Source organism: Athene noctua, chromosome 9 (genome assembly GCF_965140245.1).
Source record: "Athene noctua chromosome 9, bAthNoc1.hap1.1, whole genome shotgun sequence".
Taxonomy (NCBI): Eukaryota; Metazoa; Chordata; class Aves; order Strigiformes; family Strigidae; genus Athene; species Athene noctua.
In genome coordinates, this window is record NC_134045.1 from 16936371 (window position 1) to 16956684 (window position 20314).

A 20314-nucleotide genomic window follows, 5' to 3' on the forward strand; every position below is an offset into this window, starting at 1 on the left:
GCGAGTGACAGCGGGAAGGGGAAGGCGGGAGAGGGCGGGCGGCCGCCGGCTGAGGGGTGAGGGGAGGGCGGCGGGCGGGCTCCGGGGGGCGGCGGGGGCACGGCGGGGGGGGGGTGACAGGGGCCGCCCGGGACGGGCCCCGGCTGCGAGGGCTGCAGGGGGACGAGGGTGAGGGGCGGGCTGGCAGAGGAAAGGGGGAGAAGGGAGGGGGGTGTCGTCGGTGAATATTTGATACGTGCTTAAAATAATGAAGTTATTCGCAACGTTCTGCTGTTCTGTGCAGTGTCCTTCCTCAGCAGAGCCGTTCGTGACGGGGATGGCCAGTGGCACCTGCGGAGCACTGTATTCCTCTTCCGTTCAAAATCGCTAGCTGGCGACACGGCAGAATTCAACGCTGCTATTAAATGGATTTATTTGGGAATTAGGTAAAATGCACAAAAATTATCTCAAATTGATCCCTTGGGCATAATTGCCATGGTGCTGCCAGCTTTAGGAATTGTACAGAAACAGGCCTGGTCTATGATGGTTTTGCTGTGTGAGTTTAAACTGGTTTGTTATTATTTCTACGGCTTAATGCCGATTTTATACAGAAAAGTTTGCTGTGCAATACGATGTATTTTCAAATCCTATTTCCATAGAAATAGTCTTCTCGTAATCCTGTCTTTCTTAGTAGAAGGTGATTATTTTTTATTTCCGAGGCTTATTTAGAATCTTACATTTTAAATGGAAAAAGCATTTAATAACGTACAGAAAAGTCTGGTAAAAGTTAGAAAATAAGGTAATGTGCAATAGTAGGAGAGTAGTTTAAAACTCTTGGAATATATGTAAGCAAAAATTTTGCCTACAGGGCTAAGCATCTGATCATCTGGCTCTAATTCCCCCCCCCAAAAAAAACCCAAACCCACACACTTGGATATGATACTAACAAAGTGAAAATAACAGTAATTTCCACCAGTTTCAGTGCTTCTAATCAGAAAACTCTGTGGGAAGAAGTGAAATTGTCAATTTATTGGACACCTTCTAGCCACAAGCTAGAAATAGTCCTCAAGTAGTGTCTGTGGGGAGCTGCCTAGGAGCAATCTGTGGCTTTGTTTCCTTCTCCATAACAGATGGTTGCTGGCAGACTGGGCTTCTCATCAGTGCTTCCCTCCGAACTTTTCTGATTCTTGCATGTCTACTAAGCATGTCTCTTCCTAGTAAATTTAGTCCTCAAATTAAGAGATACCTGGGAAATACTTGGAAAGCACACAAGGGAACAGAAGGCTGTCATGTTGTTGGCTCCTTCAAGAGAGAGGGGTGCCGGAGTATTCTTTGTACTGAAAGAGCGCAATAAGGGGCTGGAGAAGGTACCTTTTTTCTTTTTTTTTTTCCCCTGCTTTTAACTAAGTGGTAGATAAAACATTAATTTGGAAAAAAAAGATAAAAAGACTCTGATGAGGTTTCAACAAGTTTTTGGTTGGAAGGAAGTATAGGTATGAAGAGGAAAAACTGACTGTGAAGGAAGTCAGAAGGAGCTGAAGAGGAAGGGCAAGAGAAAACAAAATACTGGGATGGGTTTTCCTTCCTCCTAGGCCACATACTGAGGCTACATCTTAAAAGGAATCCAAAAAAGCCCACAATATACCTCCTGTTTTTTGGTTTTGTGTTGCTTGGTGGTTTTTTAAGGAATTCAGAGAGAGAGATTCACACACACAAACAGACATGTATTTTTAGGGATACTTATATTTCCTATTCTTGGGAAGCAGGGTAGCCAGTCTGGAGCTTTTTAGCTGCAAGCAGCTCTCCAGGAGCTCAAGTGTTGCTCTTGTGCTGAGGTTGTGTCACGTAGCCAGCGCAGAGCAGTGCCGGGGACTGTTGCAGGAAGAAGCAAACCATCAGGAGTTACTAAGGCAAACGTTCCCACTCGCTCTTGAGTCTTGTTGCATGTCCAGTCCAGGCCCATCCAAAAAGAAAGCTAGAATCCCTGGTCAGCTACTGACATTTTCCACCTGCAAACTGTTCTGCCTTCCAGAAACCATTCTGCTCTCCAAGCCACATACTTTGCAGTTCTTGGTCATGTGCTTTACAGGATCACAAGTTTCCTGCCCGGATGAATAGCTGGCAAATTACGTTGCACTAGATGATGGCCATGCACCAGAACTTTTTCTAATAGTGTTATGTGTTTTACCAACATGCAGTTTTACCAATAGATCCCACAACTACATAAGCCACGCTGACTAAAGTGTACTGTATTCACAGGTAGAAATTTGTTCTACAGGCCTGGTCTTACAGTTCAACACAACGCACAAACGTGTTCTTTCACACCATCAGGAGGTTTCCAAATCTGCTCCATATTTTGTTATCCTAGTGATTTACTTGTATTCAGTGGATGTGCGCAGAAATTGCTTCTATCAACACTAACAGTGGAGTTACACAAAATAAGCGTATTTTTTATTTTGACTTGCCAGATTTATTTACATATTATTATAAATTTTTTTACAGTGCTGTATAACAACTTTTAACACATAACTGTCTCTAAAGATCAGACATTTAATTTGAAATTTATTACAGATTAAGTTTATAGATTAAGAGCATAAAGGCACAGAAGACTGCTAAGAATCCTAGCCTTAAAGCTAATATGTCTTAACCAGATGGTAGGAGTTTAAGACAGACTGGGTAATAAATAGGAAGTTCACACTTCTTAATACAAGCAGAGTATGAAAACATTCAATCCAGCAGAAGTGCATAATAGCCAATGCAGAATAAAGAGGCAACTCTTAAGGACTAGAAAATATGTCGTGTAGATACCTACTGTGACATTGTACATTAAAATTATTTTCCTGGATGCCTACAATGCCATATTTATACTGAATAGCCTTATTGTTTTTCATTTTGTGAATTCTAGATATTTTGAAAGATGGTAGTATGATTAACTATTAATAGTCATATGTAAATGAGCACAGAATAGATGTGTTCAGTTATATTTATGATTTTGCTGCTGCTGATAAGTGAAAAGTGCCTTCCAAGACCTCCATTGAAGAGGAAGGGAAGGAAGCCAGTGCACTGTTTAAAGAAAAATTGTAACAATGTTGTTAGTAAGAGAGGAAACCAGCTTTTAAATGTATTATGGCTGCAACCTCATGTCATGGGCTACAGGAGGAAGAAATCATTAGCTCAGAAAAAAGGCAGCACTGGCACAATAGCCATGTGCAAATGTTAATAAGGATATGCGTATCAGCAAGGTGTGGGACAAGATTAGGTGGACAAATGTTAGTAATAAAATCCTTCAAGAGTGCATTGTCTTGTTAAAGGAAAAAGCTGATTTACAAGAGGTTGTCGTTTCTGTTAATCAGATAGAGGTATGTTCAGGAAAAGGAAATGTGGGGAGAACCAGGGTGATTCTGGACAACAGACTTAATCACTAATGTCCTATTGTATCAGCAGTGATTTTCCCTTTGTGGTTACTGATTACTGTGAATGCTGTGGGATAGTACGTTGAAGTACGGGAAGAATAGCAGTAGTGTTGCGTTAATATTTGGACTGTAAATTTGTAGTTGGAGTGTGAGAAGTAATGAAAATGCAGGTTTAGATCTAGTTTGTACAGAACGTCACAGTCCTTGTGGCTTGTCGCCTAACTCGCTCTTGCTGTCTGAATGTTTGACAATGCAGGCATACACGTAGGCAAATAAGACTTCTAAAAATACATTTCACAAATCATCCATTCCAGCTGTCAGGGTGAGAACAGTCCTTTTGTCCTGCAGCCCTGGACAACTAAAATCCTATTTCAGACAAGTGAAATTTAGTTATTTGCTGCCTGACAGGAAAGCTGCTGACCTATGCTTTATACCACTCAGTACATTGACCAACCATTGTGTCCAACCTGAGGCTTAAAATGAGAATTGGCCTCTTGCCCAGCTTCTTTGTAAACAATACCAAATGGCAAAAGAAATGTGTGGTTAGAGCCCCCAGCCTGCTGTTTGAAAAAATTCTTGCCCGTTACCTCCACAGGGCAAGTCCCACTTTGGAAAGAGTGAACATGACTGACTATATATGGCCACCTAAAAATAAAAATAGGGACAATCACCTTTTCTTGTCAGACAAATCAAAGATCCAGGTCACCTTAAAAAATCCTAGGCTGCAAGCCAGTGATACTGGCTATAGGGAAAATAAATAAATAATTATATATATATATTTTATATATATATATATATATATATATATAATCTCTTAATCCTTCACGGATCAGTCCAGTTCTGATCAAAGTGAATGGAGGCCATTGACTTCAATTGACGTTGGATATGTCCCATGACCTTCTAGTTTATATATTTAGACTCCCCATACTAATCTTCTCTTCTACAGGTCTGATGTCATCACCATTATTATAAGCAGAATTTGTCACTTGATTGACAGCAAATAACCTTTCCAAAAAGTAGCCAACAAGTAAGAATGTTTTGTAAGAGTGACATATGATCATGACTGCCTGCAGTCCATTTTTGTTTACAGGCAGTGGAAGAATTTCAGATATTTCTAAGGTCAGTGTCCCTAGTCCAGAAATGAAGATGTGTTTGTTTTTAAATTGCTGTTCTGCTTAAAAAACCTTCTTCCAGTTGTGCTGAAATGGAGGATTAAATTGTTGTTCTGCTTAAAAAACTGTCTTCCAGTTGTGCTGAAATGGAGGACTAGACCCTGAAACAAATTCTTTGCCTGTTACAAACAGTTAGATGGGCACAGGAGTGGAATACTCCCAACTGCATGCACAAAATGGCCACTGACATTTCTTATTTTTGCTTTAGGAAGTCAACTACTTAAACACATGTATAATTTTTTTTTTAGTGTCTGGTGATTCAGATGTCTGGGATCTCATTTTGCTTGTTTTCTTGAAAACTTTCACAAAAAGGAATCAGCTTGCAAAACCACAAAAATGTACTTCTCAGCCAGCTGTGGTAAAATAGTTTGCATGGCCATCTAAATGCTGGAGAAGTTTTTATATTTAAAAAATATGTTCTGATGAGTAGCAAATTATTATGAATTCATTATTTGTTACCCATTAGCAGTTGGCTTAGAACTGTTCAAAGTATGCAGCAACTATGGAGGTGTTGAGAGAATATTTGTGAGACACAAAGAACTGTTGATGACGTTTTGTAATACTAGATCTTAGAAGATTGTTATAAAACAGATATACTGTAAATGTGTGAATGAGAACTAGGCTGATTTTTTTTTTTTTTTTTACCTTACATGGCATTTAAGTATATTCCATTGTAAGGTTGCGACTAAGAGTGAAATGTAATTTTATGTAATTGACCCAACTTATTAATAGGGTATTTAGGGCTTCTAATATAACAGAACCTAAACACTATTTAAGAAGTGAAACAAATTTTAGAATGAATTCTAGAACATTTATAAACAGGTATAGAAAAATAGTATCTCTTGTACTAAATGTTTGAAATTAGAGGCTACCTGCCAAATTATGTTTTGTTTCTTTGACTTTGTATGACTGATTGCACTAAGGTATTATGTATGTTTCAGATAACAGAATTTGACTTTTTTATTGTCTTATATTGGACATAGAATTCTTATTTTAATAATCTATACTAAAGATGTTACCATATAAATGGTGAATTTTAGAATATTTATTTTAACTTATGTTTATATAAATACACCAAAAATTAGTCAGGTTTATGAATATATATATAAATATTTAAAGTGGTCTAGAAAGGAGCTGAAAGGTAGTTTTAAAGCACTTCCATGTGGTTGTTCCTGCAACACAGATTGTTGCAGGGAGACTGTACAGGGGATCAAATGCTATTGCATTGCCTTAGTTCTGTTAGGGCACGGTAACAAAGGCAACTTAATTTCAGCTGCCTTAGTGGTACTGTTATTACATTTTGCCTATACAGATCATTTTGTATTGTAGAAAACTGCCAAATAAGGAGTAATTTTGTAATGGAGAACATGGAATTATGAAAGTAGGTTGAACAGAAGGATAACAGAGAAATATGTAAGCCAATATCTCATGGCTGAAACTTTGCTAAGTTACTTGATAACATACAGAAAAATGTAGTAGATAGAGCTGTGATCTGATGCAGACATGACACATGAATGAACTAATCTTTTCTCTAGAGTTTCTTCATTAATTACCAAAATACTCAAAGGCCCCAACTGAGATTGGGATTGAAGTAATCCGTTTACAGGAAGGCATTTCTCAGGAACAACAAAATATGAGACTGACAAAGCTTCCTTCATAAACGACTCTTGCTAAACCCCTCAACACAGAGCCTCTTTTGGGTGTCCTATCCAAACCAGTCTGGGTCTCCTGGTGACATCATGAAATGTGAGATGCCTATAACCTAGTCTTTGACCACGATGGAGCTTTGGTCACCTGCCCGTCCTATGCTTGAGAAGATACTCAGGAGTTTGACAGAGAAAAGTGGGACTTACCTACTGAAACTTGGCAACACATCTCGTCTGTTGTCCAAGGGACCTGTGCAGCTAGCACTGCTTGAGTGGCTGAGTACCATTTCCCTATGGCTCCAACAAGAAAGCCAATGTCCACAGTGGCTGGTTCAGGTTCTTGATTTGTTTAGCCAGCTTCTAATGCTTTCATACTTTCTCTGTAACTGCTGTCAAGAGTGTATTTGGTTTGCTTGCATTGTGGTCCACCACCTGGGCCTGGTTCTTCTCGATAAAGCTGACATCAGGTTTGAGCAGCAAACTCTCTTCATTACTAAAGCTGAGTGATACAGTGCCCAGTAACTTTTTGTTTGTTTGCTTTTTAAACTTCCTCAGCCAAAATGGTACACAACTGGCTGTATTATCAGATGGAAATGTCCTGCATTGCTGGACACACGCCAAGGATGCAGGAGCAGGTCTCACAGTGTTTATGGCTCACTGCAGTTGTCTTTTCCATAGCCCAGAAATTCCATCTGCTTGAATCTTAAGGGCTACCGGAAATTATTTCTCTGGCATCCCACAATAATTTTAGATTCTTCACCATCTTTCCAGGTGTCCATGTGCCAGAACATCTAAGGCAGATAGATGCCCTCTATGACAGAGTGAGCTAGTTAAAGGTGCTCTCTGCATGCCCTGTCTCCATTTTTACCTCTTCCTTGTTTCAAGAGGCACATGCAAACCTCTCAACTGCCATTTGGTTCCAAAGGTCCTGATTCATCTGTCATTAATATAAATTTTGTGTAGTTTTGTTGACATGGATAGCTGTGGTTCCCAGCTCTTGCATGACATCTGATCAACTGCAGTACTATAAAAGGAGGTATAAAGAGCTACCAAGTCAGTATCAATCAGATCACAGTTCTTGCTGGTGTGAGAGGCAGGAAACAAACCATCAGTCCCACAAGAACTGCACATAAGCAGTATGCAACTCGTGGGATTTGTTCTACCTGTCAGCACGAGGGATTGTGGGACAACATCCCTATGGTAGCAACTGACAACTGAGGTTTGAGGAGAAAGATTTTCAGCTTTGTGTGTGCACTGCTAAATAATTCAAAGAAGAAGATAAACAGTACCCACAGGTGCAGGGTTTTTTTAAAATTTCACACTGATGAATCAAGACACTATGACCCAAATATACATACTTAAGATCCTTTTACGCCCACAACATCAAGCCAACAGTTACTAAAACATAATGGAGTAGTAAAACAATCTGTAGGCCATACAAATTCTGTACATCAGTTGTTTTCTGTTGTTGGATCTTGCATGTTAGTTTTCTTTTGGAATTCCAAGAGTTAGAATGAAGAAATTATATGATATAGATCTTTCACTGTTAAGCTTTGGTAGTGGTATTGAGCATCCTCAATACCTGAGGATCTTTGTAATTCCAAGAGTAGGAAGATGAGAAGACAATAAATAGGGTACAGAGTATACTCTTTTTTCCTTTTTAATGGGAGAATATTTCAGACATGGTGATGTAGTTGACAGATGTTCTGTTTGGCATAAAAGAAAAAGGAGAAGAAAAGAGAGTGAAATGCATAGTCATATAGGAAATAAAAACCTAATTAGTAAGGGAACTAATTAGTAAGCGAACCTACCGTGAATTTATCACAATAAAGTAGCTTATGCTTAGCTTCCTCTAAGTAAGCTAAATACATGCTTTCTCTGTATGAGTTAAAGGTAATACAGAATGATGTGCCCATCATTTTTGATATTTCACTAATGCTAGCTGTAATCAGTTTTTATCCAGCTCAGCATGCCAAGAAATGCACATGTATTTGTCTTATCTTTAATTGTTACCATATATATTGTGAGAAATGAATTACCTGTTTTTACAAAGATTAATATGATAAAAATGCACAGAGTTGATTTATCATATTTGTCTTTATTTTTAAAGATACCAAAAGCTACAAATAGAAAAAGATGGTAAATAAACTGCAGTAGCATCAGAGCTTATAAATAGCATTGAGTTGGGGACACAAAGCAGGTATAAATATTTCCTCTTCTGTACAAATTTAGAGACAATTCTGTCCTGGCATAGAGACTGTATCAGATAATAATAATAAAAGTAGTGAAAAACTTCTATTATTATGTGCTCTTAAATTAAAATTTACAACATGCATATCTATCCCCCAGTCTACTCAATATTATTTCTAGAGAACAAATAATCCATAGAGTTGTTAAGCTAACATCATTTGCTGTTTCCTGGAATAATTGCCCGCAAGCATGTGAGCTTGGCCCATGTGCCAGCTAACAAGCTCTTGACTATGTATGCAGGGTGACCCCAATGATAGTCTCAGAAAAGTAGGATTTGGGGATTAGACACATTTGTTCCTAACAGGAGTTGTGTTTTTCTCCTCATCTGGATTAAATAACATGCTGACAGTCTTTAGAGTTTCTAATTTTGGCCTTCTGATTGCAAGTTCCATGAAACTTCATGTTTTGCTTTGTCTCACAAGTCTAGGAATGGTGGTTTCCTGAGAAAATCAAGCTCATAATACTCTGGGACACTCTCGTCGTTTTGTGCATGTATAATTGGAAAACCAGCACAGGCCATAATAAGAATGAAGTTCAATCTGTAGTGGTTTTATACCCTATGTTTTTAAGAGTGTGTAATCATTTTTCTGAAAATATATAAACAGAAATCTTTTGTAAAGTTCATTGCTACAGCTGTACAATGGTATACATGTAATTTCGGGATTTCCAGCCTTAATTATAGTGGCAGTAACAAGAGATATTTAAAGCCTGTTAGCTTCGGTCATGTTTTTACTTAATGGTTTTAAAAATCATGGTGCAGATCTTGCAGTGAGATCCATTTACACATAGATCTCATTGAAGGTCCAGGACCCACAGTTAATATGATTCTATTCTGTACCTAATTGCACTCCCATTTTACATAAAATAAATGTGGGCATTTGTTTCAAGGTCAGCAATTTATTAATTAAGAATATTATTTGTAAATATGCTCAAAATCCAATTCAAAGGAATTTGAAAACCTCAAAAACGCAAAGATCTGGAGAGTTTTCCCCCTGCAAAATTGTATGGTAGCATGAAGAATGAGGCACAGAGTTGTATCAGTAGCTTAAAAGCCTGCAATTATTTGCATTTAATTAGTCATTTGTGCCCTCTGTATGGCCATACCCTTTTAAATTCAAGGAGTTTGATAATACACACAAGCAAAAAAATAAGAGGCAGGTGTTTCAAACAGAACCTGTGGAAAGAACAACATTAACATGTAGGTCTCTTCAAAAAGATTCTGTCTCCAGAACTGGGGTTTTAAAGAGATACTGGCAAAAGAATCAGGCTCATCTGATATGCACAGCAAAAAATGTCAACCTGAAGGGTAGACACCTTCTAAAACAAAATCTGCGTTACCAGAGGACTTCCTTGAACTGAAACAAGCTGCAAGATGGGCTGATTTCTTACAATATTAATAGTAAATTTTGAGGAGACATTCTCATTATGCTTTCACTGATGCAAATTCATTAAATTGCAATGATAATAAATCTTGAGAGATTTAAGTTTATAAATGAATATCAAAGGATAGTTTCTGGGTTTTTTTAAGACCCTGAGATTTGTTTGGCATGTAGCTGAACAATCATTTCTCGTTGCTGACAGCCTGGTTTACGTTACTAGACTGTGTGCTGCTGTACACCAAATGGCATTGTCCAATTGGGTTTTATTTTTAGGCTGCTTTGTAGCAGATGCAGACTGGCACATCACTGCTTACTCCAGTGATGTGTGTTACATTCCCAGCAGGAGCCCCACTGAGAGAGAAGGAAGCTAGTCACAGAAATGATAGCAGTGCAAAGCACGAGTCTCCAAACTCTGCTTTAGTGGGTCAGCTGCCAAGAATTGCATGTGAATGGTACTTTAAAGCTGTCTTCGCTTCCCATTAGGGACCCGACTTACAATTGAAAAATTGTACATAGGGAATTTGCTAGAACTCCGAATTAATATGGACATGACTAAAACAGTTTAAGTCACCTCCTATTTGATACTGCAGATAGGAATCCTCAGACATGTAAGCTATTTACTGCAGCAGTGATGAACATTTAAATTAGTAAGCATATTTTAAAGAATATACTCTGAGAGCTTGGTTCTGCTGCTTTAAGGTGAGCGGCAATCTTTGTGTTTGCTAAATGGGAGTAGATTAGAATCTATGACTGCAAAAAATCTATTTTACTAGAAATCCGAGTAACTTAAATGTCTGTATTAAACCATTTCCATTGTGGGAAGTACTTTTAATCTGGAATACCTATCATTTTCTCTAAATAGTATGTTTTAAGACCTTTTGTCTCTATTGCATATATGTGCAAAATAAGTACAATGTGTAATATTTATATAACTATAATTATACCTAAATATAATAATTAATCGTTAATTAAAGCTAATGTATAATAAATATAACAATTACCTGGAAAAGTAATAGTTGTGGGAACTGACATAATTCCACTAACATCAAAATGAACTTCCCATTGTTTTCAGTGGAACCATATTTTACCTGATTGGCTCATCTTATAAAAGCAAGAGACAATGCCTGGGTCACAGACCCACAAACTAGGCTTGCGCAGTGATTTCCTCTGTGAACTTGGCAAGTGCTGTTACTGTGAATATCGTAAAAAAGTATACATAATTTAACAGCCTTGCTATCCTACATGAAAAAAAAAAAATCTGCTTGCTTTCTTTTTAGATGAGTAATTTGCCTGCTGGTTTGTCTTATTAGTGTGACACCACTAATGCAGTTATGATAGAGTAAGCTTCCTGGGCATTGCATGATTGGCAGAATTATTAATTGTGCTTCCTGAATTTCTATTAATTTTCATATTGCAGTCAGCAATAGTAACTTTTAATATTAAATGGGCCAGGCAGACAACTAGTAAATAGCTAGATCTTTATTGAAATTGCAAACTGAACGTAATATAAAAATCAGAGGAGGCACCATTGCTGTTCTTCCCAGTGACTGTTCAGAGTAAAAACCTTATTTCAGCTTCTCTGCTTGTAAAGAAACACAGAATTGCAAGAGACTGGCTAAAGTTTATATGTAATGTCTCAAAACACTTCAGAAGGAATTTGCCTGGCAGTATAGATTACACAAAAAAAAAGCAGAAAAAGCTTTCCACATACACTTGGCTTCCCAGAATATAAGAAAAGAATACATGTGGTCAGAGCTGCTTTTGTGTAGCCACTGAAACCTGGATGATTGCGGGCCATCGCCCTGCAGCCTTTCTGACCCAGCAGAAATCTCGCTGCTTTTGAAAGGGGCAGACCCCCATGCCCTCAGCCTCAGACTTCGCTGCTGCTTGTGCTGTACATGCAGTAATGTTTTTGAATGCTATGTGCTAAGCCAGAAGATGAGGCTTGAATAACAAGCTTCTGATGTGTATTATCTTTTTTGTGAGAGGTCTTTTGGAGAAGGATTTTTGCATGGACATTAAACTGGAGTCCAAATAGTCTGATGCTCTATAGTGTCATCTGCAGCTTGAAAACAACTATTGCATGGGGCCTGATTTTACTGCCATTGAAGTTATTGGTGCCTCAACACTTTCAGTTCTCTTCCTGTATTAATGTTTGTGGCATAAGTGCCAAGTGACCATCAGATTTTAGCCTCAGGTCACACATATATATCTGAAGTGATTTTGTACTACTCAAGTAAGTGTTCTTAGCCACCATTAAAAGCTCTGATTTCTATAGCAGTGGACATTACAGAAAATTCATAGTTCTTTTCTCATTATTGAAAATAATACCCTTGCTTTCTGTAGTATTTGATATAGCATAACGGTAAATTATTAATTAATTTCCTGCCTTGTTAAAATCCATTGCATATAGAGGAATTGTATCTGAGATGAATGCATTCCTATGCTACTAAACCAGATCAAATCTGGTAGCCAGTAATTGCTTCATATAACAAAAAATAGCAGTCTGTTAGAACCAAGACTTTTTAGAGACATGGTGACTTGATAGCAGTAAATACACTATCAAGCACAGTAAATAATGTGCAATAGTTAACAGATGAGAAGATTTCTTTCTGCACTACTAGAAGTGATACAGTGTCACAATTTGTAAATTTAGGAAATGTATCTTCTAAAAATAACAAAACACCTCTCTCAAGTGTAGGATTCTATGGTTGGATTTGGCTTCCATGATCATATAAACAGCAGTACTCGTATGTACTCAAAACAAATACATATTTTAACTACACGTGTATCCTAGCGGAGATGAGACCCAAATGTGACAAAAAGGAAATTGCTCTCATCTTACAGAGTTTGATTAAAGCTTTAGGCATAGAGCTTTTTAAATGACAAATGCACTATGAAATAATATTATGTCTTTATACTCCAGAGCACTATTAATCTGAGGTTTCAGGACTTTAAGAAATGTTAATTAACTAGTTACCATTCATGTAAAGTGTTAGCATTACAGTCATTTTGTGGGCTGATAGCTGAAGCATGGAAATATTCAGTTCTTCAGAAAGGATGACACTGGGGTTCTCTTCCATGTGTATTCCCTATCAGGTGTATACAGAGATATTAACAGCTTATGCAGTAGTGATCTCCATGGATCTTCCATCGTTAGCCCAAAAGAAGCAGGAACAATTTTGGGAGAGACTGTGAACAACTTCAGTCATACCCCAAGCAGGATGTTAATGCAGCTGAAGCTTTGTGGTGGACAATTGGGAGCCCAAATATGATAGCTAAGAACCTAGGCCTTGTTGTTAAGGATTTGATTCAGTTGCATATTCAAGGAAAGAACAGAGACTCTGTTGGCTGTTCTGCAGGAAAGGTAAAGGTTTGCATCACTTCAATATATTTTTATTCAGAAACATATTTTTATTTTCTGAAAAATATATTTTTATGTATATAAATATCTAGTTACCTTCCATAACTAGGGCAAATAATGTGCAAATTAGGAAGACACTGTTAGGTCCATTGAAATGCATCTCTGCACAGGCTTGCTGAAATCTATTTGTGATTTCAGTATAATTAAAGAATATGATCACGGCAGAATACGACTCACAATAGGAATTTTGTGCAGCGTGGGTATAGGAATCATTCAGCTAATATACATTTAGCCTAATGTTTCTAACAGCAGCCGTCAGCAGGTGATTTGGAGGAAGGTGTAGAAGACCCATAGGTAATGAATAATCTGCTGTGCATACCAAATCTCAATCTTAAATGTTTTGAATGTTAAAAACCTGAAGCATGGCATTTTCCTATACTTCCCACAATTTTTTCCTCAAAGAAATCACTATGATTTTCGAGTATTACTGGTAACAATTTAACCCCCGAATCTCTTTTTGAATCTTGTGAATTTGTTGGTCTCAATGACTTCCCTTAACAATAAGTTTTATAATATCATGCTTATTTTATTATTGTTATTTTTGCATTTCACAACAAATTTCCTCTTGTTTTCCTGTTACAGGACAGCAGGAACTGAAGTTCAAAATCTACCTTTCCTGTAGTATTCTGTAATTTTTATGCGTTTTTTAATCACAGGCCCTTCAGGCCTGATTCATTTTAAGGGCATAAATCAAACATCTTTCAGTTTGCCTTTTCCCTGGCCCATGTTATTCTTTTCATCCTTTTAATTTCATTCTAACTGTGCAGTATCCCTTACTGAGATCTTTGCAGCCTGTATCATTATACTTTCTTCCAGGTAAAGGTATCACTATTGATTTCTCTAACATTCTTCAGGTTACTCATTATGACTTTTATTATACATCCCAACACTTTGTTTACTTGTTTTAGCCACAGCAAATCATGACCTCAGTCTGTTTTCTAATCTGATATACTTTTTTAGAATGCTTTGAATCATATAAATAACTCCTCTTCTTCCCGCACGTAGCACAAAACTTTGTAGTTATCAAAATTGAGTTTTGCTTGCCATCAGTCTGCCCATGTGATGTTGTCTAATTGGGTCTTTTGAAGTTCTTTCTAGACCTCTCTAGCCTTAATATAATATAAATAACTCGTCATCTACAGATTTTGCTGCTCCCTTTTCAGATCTTTGCTTTTGTTCAAGATAAGTAATAAATATATTAAAACACAGAAAACTATTACTTTACTTAGTAAAATTGCTAATATAAAAAAACCCTCTAGTTTGATAATTTTTTTGTCTCTGAGAAAGTTAGCCCATTTCCTACCTGTGTTTTAAATTCTTAATGCCATTACCCATCTTAGAATGCCAATTAATTAAAATACAGTAGCTTAATGCTCATTTATACTCTGGCTTCCTTTTTCATAGATGAAAGACTATCTGTAATAATAAGAAACTTATTGCAAATATCTCTATTATGGACCATGCCTCTGACATAATTGGAAATTTTTTTACTCACCAGAATACAATTTATATTCTTAGGATGCCTTGTGGGCTTTGGCCCACATAATTACTCCTTAAAAGGAGAATGATGCCTTATATTAATAAACTCCATAATTTCGGACTTTTGAGTTTTACATGTATTAAAAAAAAAAAAATTGGTGTTTTGGGAAAAATCTCTAGTATTTTAAGGGTGACGTCTTTCAACAGAACCCCCAGTGAAACTATTGAATTTCACATTACCTTCAATGGGTAAAGAGATGGGCCACCCCTGACGGCATTAAAAGCATCGCCCCTGTGTATAAGCATAAAAACAAGTGATGTTCATAATTTTTTTTCCAGAACGATGATGTTTGTGTATTATGAGAAGAGTTTAAAACAAGGTAGTAACCATTTTGCAATTCCCTGGTAAGGACAGGGGAAGTCCTTGGGACCGCACAGACACCGAATACTCAGTGCAGTATTGCCATCTGTTGGTAACTGCTTAGCAAAGCTGCAGAACTGCTACACAGCCTTGGACGATCAACTGCCACACTGACTTGATGGAGTTTATTACTATTTTCTGCTTCCGAGAGGCTGCGTTTCCTTGGCAGGGCATTTGCTCTGTACTGGTGCACTGCTGGGGAACTGGCTGGACAGGACAGGCGGCCTCAGGCTCCCAGCTCTGGCCCCGATTGTTCAGACCCTCTTCCACATCTGAGAAAGTCTGCGACGAGCAGGCAGGTCTGTAGCAGGAATATTTAAGAATTTCCCTCAGTGCTCCGAGGGGGAAAGAGAAGGGAGTGGAACCTGCAAAAATTTCTCTGCATGAGTATTAAAACCTGTAAAACCTGCAACAGATAGAAAGCATATTAAAAACACAGTTCTACTTTCTAGCCAAGAAGTGTTTGTGTATCATGAATCTAACCAACAGCAGTACTTTTCAGTACGAAAGATATGGCACAAGACCTGGAATCAGGAGTGTGGAGTTCCAGTTTCAGCGACTCCTTAGGAAACCCTCAGAGAACTATGTAGAGGTTCACTTTTTCAGCACTGCCAAGCTGAGATGCTCTGCAGCAAGTTTCCCGAGTGCCCAGCATCTGTATCATGGATTCAAGATCTGATACCTCTGCGCAAGATCCATTCATATCCATATTTCCTAAACATGCATATTCCAAAATTTGGTTTTATCTAATGAACCAGAAGTCCTTATGAGGACTATATGAACCACACAGTTACTACAACCAAACAATTACTACATGCAGAAATTAATTCCAATAGACAAGCAATAAAACATAGAAAGAATTAGCAGTGGGAGCATTAAAAAAAGTCATCACCACCTGTGATTGCTGTCCTGATGATCAAGAAAGACTTTAAAAGTATTCTGAAGACAAGCCCAGGAACAAAATTTTTTTAATGGTTGGACTAGATGATCTTCAAGGTCTTTTCCAACCTAGATGATTCTGTGAAAAATGACAAGGCAGAAAAAACATGGATATAATGGAGACGTCAATCTTAGAATACATTGAGATTTTCCACACACATACTACCTCATGGCCAGAAGGAAATGGGTAACTCTCTTCAGTATAAGACCTGTGTTATCTCTCCCCTTGCAAGTTTCCTCCACTGTTGCAGATGCCAGGTACCTGTTTTTTCCCCTCAAATTGTTTAACTGATTTTACCTAGTGAGGTTAAATTCAGAGCAATTTTTTCTTCTCTGTCCTTAGCATGAAGTTTGCTCTCTCTGTGTTAGATGTGAAGAAGAGTTTGTATCTATCACAGTCTGAGTAAAAAGATTACCTCTCCTTGCAAGCCACTCTTTTCTTAAAAAATTAGGGCACTTAAATTTATTAGAAATACTTAAAAGTGTAGGTATAGATGATCAGTTCAAATATTTCAGAATTAATACACTGACACAGTCAGTCCTGATCTCAGATTGCTATGTGCTTTTTTCCTGAAGCCTGTTCCAATCTCATAAAAAGTATGTTTCTTTGCTGATCTGAGTGACCCCTATTCCACCCAATTCACTGTAGTGAGTGTGCATTCAGGTTTCTCAAACTGTTAAAACCAAAAGCTGATGGCTGTGAAGCACTCTGCAAACCTGACTCCTTTTTTGTATTTGAAACCTGGGACTGGATTTGAAAGCCTGCTCCCATTTCTTATTATCAGTCCTCAGAGGAATCCATTGTACTACTTTCTCTGCAGCCACTCAAGTATTTTGGTGGAAAATGAAAGCAGGATTCAAGACTGTAGTTTTGTTTGCTTTCGTATAATAAAATAAGTTAGTATAATGGATTTAAATGGAAGTGGAATTATATATGAAAATTTTTTATCATGCCAGAAAATTTCAATTAGGGGAAATTAGCCACTTGGTTCTTTCTGATAAATTAATCATAGAGATTATCTATTAAACGTGCCACTTAACCTTTCTGGCATAAGTGCCTGAGGCAGTAGTATTTAGGCTCTCTACATTCATTTGGAAATATTAATTTCTATGCAGCTGTCTTCCAAAATGGAATTTTCACTTGTCTTTTTTATAAGTAGGTCATTGTGCAGCTGTTGTTAATAGAGGCTGGCATTTGTAAAATGGTAAATCCACCATTGCACCCTATCGGTCACAAAAGTGATCTCCATCAATTACAGAATATCCTTTACTAAAATACCCTTTCTCAGCCCCAAAGGGTGTAATCCCTCGCTATGATAGCCTTTGGCCTTTTTGGAATGGGAATGTGTTTCAGCTGGTTATTTTGTAAGACCTGAAGCACCACTATGTTCGCACTATCTGTCTTCCATTAGTTTAAGGTTTTGCCTTGACTCTACATTATCGCTTCCATCTGCATTAGAGCTGCCTTAAAATTAATCTTGAGGGAAACTGGTATGACAGCTCTCAGCTGTCAAAGAAACAGCTGTCTCCACTGCCGAACCTCCCAGGTCCAAATCCTCCTTTTACTCTCTACAAAGAAATGAATTGGTCTTTTCAATGCAGACAAGGCCGTACTGTCCCTGTAGTGGTCAGCTGTTGCACTGTCTACGGAGAGACTGGCAACTCCTGTAACAGCTACAAACCTTATCCTGTCATCTTTAAAGAGTAGAATTAGGACCTTGGCCTGGATATCTTTCTCATATGTCATAAAATTTGCATAGTCTGCTGCAGGAATACTTTGAACTCTAGAACTCTCTGATGTGTGTATACCCTGTGTCCTAGAAAGAGGGGAAGTAAGAAAGTAGTGGCACCAAAGGAGGAGGTTTAAGAAAAGGAAGTATGAATGGCAGATAATTTACAAAAATTAAGGTTAACGAAATGAGAGGGAACACCTCAAAAATCTTAGAATAAAGTGTTGCAAAAGAAAGTAAATGGAATTGACATTATGTGAGCAGCAAGCACAGCAGTTATGGGTAACAAAATCAGAGTTTTAGAAAGTGGAATTGGTAGCAAGGCAGTGATGTTACACTCACAGTTTGCCCATACTGTAAACTAGAACTAATACATTACTGATTACCTTATTGATTAGCTGAGCCTATACATTCTTGCACAGATACAATTAAGTATGAGAGGAATGCTTGCAGATTTGGGATATGAAGCCATCAAAATCCTGCTGGCTTTGGGGTTGGGTCAGATAAACTTGAAGGTCTGGAGGATATGGAGACAATTCAAGTAGCACAAGAACTGTAATAAAAAAAGACAGGGAAGGGGAAATAAAATTGAAGAGAGCTGTGTTGAAACTTGGACTGAGGTACAGTTGGGCAGTTGTGCTGCATGTCATGGGATTCAAATTTCACATGAAAAGGAAAAGAACAATTATAATGTTGATGATAGCTACATGATTGGTGCAATAAGCAGCTACAGAGCTATACTGTGGTTGGGTAGTTTGGAAAGGAAGTGGGAAAGTGAGGTGGCCAGAAAAGAGAACTATAGTAATGAATGAGGATTTAAGAAAGGAATCATGGAAAGACATTTTAACAGGTCATGTAACAAGAGGCAGTGAAATCCTGAATGTGAGGAGAGTAATACCTCATATACCACCCAAGCTTTACAGTGAAAGGCAGGACAGGTGAACTGGCAATTTTGAAATATTAAAAGTGGAAAACTAGAAGCAAAATTGTGACATCATCACTGTTTAAGAAAACAACAGGATACTGGGAGGACCTGCAAGAGAAGTGAATGTAAATTTGTATATGTCAGATATTCCACTTGAAGCTAATCTGTAGAAAGAGGTAAAGGTGCTCTGAGAACAATGACTGCTGCTGATGGCAGGCAAGAAACTCAGGAACAATATATGTAACAGATCCCTGGATCTGACAGGGATGTGGTGAGACGACTTTAATGAAAACCCATTTGCCCTAGTTTGAGAAAAATCAGGTGAGTCAGGAGCATTTCATGGCTATCAAATGCTATCAGTATGGTTAATATTTTAAAATTATATTTTTTCTCCCTCTATGACTAGTAGGAGATCTTTATTAAGCCAAAGAACTTTACATCCTGGGTTACAGTGTGACTATGAACAGGAGTCTAGGATTACTGAGGGCTTTATCCTAAACGCCTTGAAAAGAAAGGAAAACGTGTGAAGTTTACATGGCAGTGTGCATGATGACCTAAGTGGCTTCTTAAAAGACTTACTGGGCACTTGGGTCCATCTTTGTGGAATCAACTCCATAGTCCCATTGTTACTTGTCATTTCATTTTCCTTCCTTATAGGAAAGTATGGAGGGAACCACACGCACTGATGGACAGTCAGGTAGATTCAGGCAGCAGAAGAGAAGCAGCTTTGCCTTGGAGAAATTGCCCAAACCTGTGATTGGAAGGGATGAGAATGGCCTCCAAAAATTTAAAAAAAAAAAAAAAAAAGAAAATGCATCAAAAGATTAAGATTTATTTTGCTGAAGAAAAAGACTGTGGCCTATTAAAGTTATTTTAAGTCTGAAAAAGCAAACCTGAGAAACAAGCAAGTATGAGGTAAGGAAGGATCTTTCTTAGTGTATTATCACTATACTAGAGGTACACATTTGCCAATATATTTAAGGATTAAGAATGGTTTTTTTTGTTTTGCAGCAAGGAAAAGATGCTGATTCTGCTGCTAAAGGCTTGGGCTGTGTTTTCAGTGATCTGAGTTAAATTCATGCTCTGTGACTCTGATTTAGGCCCAGATCCAGAACGGGGCTTAGGTGCTTAAAACATGACTTCACTGGGGTTTATTCACCTAAGCCACAGAGTGCAGTCTCTGGAATTTGACATAGGCCCATGTTTAGACAACATTCCGCTTTATGCCCAGAACAGCCTTTTTTCCCCCAGAACGGCACAGCTGCTCACCTGCCTGCCCTGGCCTGCCCGCAGAGCGAGCGGGCCGCTGCCCGGCCGGCGGCTCCCCGGCTCCAGCCCCGCAGCTCGGGCCTGTAAGCTCCTTATGCAATGGCCGGCGGGGAAGCCAAGGCTAGCAGAGCGCAAACCAGAGCAGCAGGCATGCCGCGCAGGGGCCATCTGAAGGAGCGGGTAGATGACGCTGGCAGCAAGGGTGGGCACCCTCGCGGGGGGTTTAGAGGTTCTCCCAGGTTTCAGGGTGGCGGTGGTGCCAGCCTGGGGCTCAGAGCTGCTCCCTGC

General features: G+C 38.4%; 1 long non-coding RNA gene across 2 annotated transcripts; it reads left to right on the top strand.

Annotated features, from left to right (window-relative positions):
• Positions 1-19: 19 nt before the first annotated feature.
• Positions 20-19503, top strand: LOC141963893 (uncharacterized). Of its 2 annotated transcripts, none has more exons than XR_012634232.1 (3): positions 20-56; positions 284-425; positions 19415-19503. It is a non-coding gene; the product is annotated as an uncharacterized LOC141963893 (long non-coding RNA). The 2 variants fall into 2 exon arrangements; XR_012634233.1 differs by lacking the exon at positions 19415-19503 and adding an exon at positions 1110-1192.
• Positions 19504-20314: the final 811 nt, after the last annotated feature.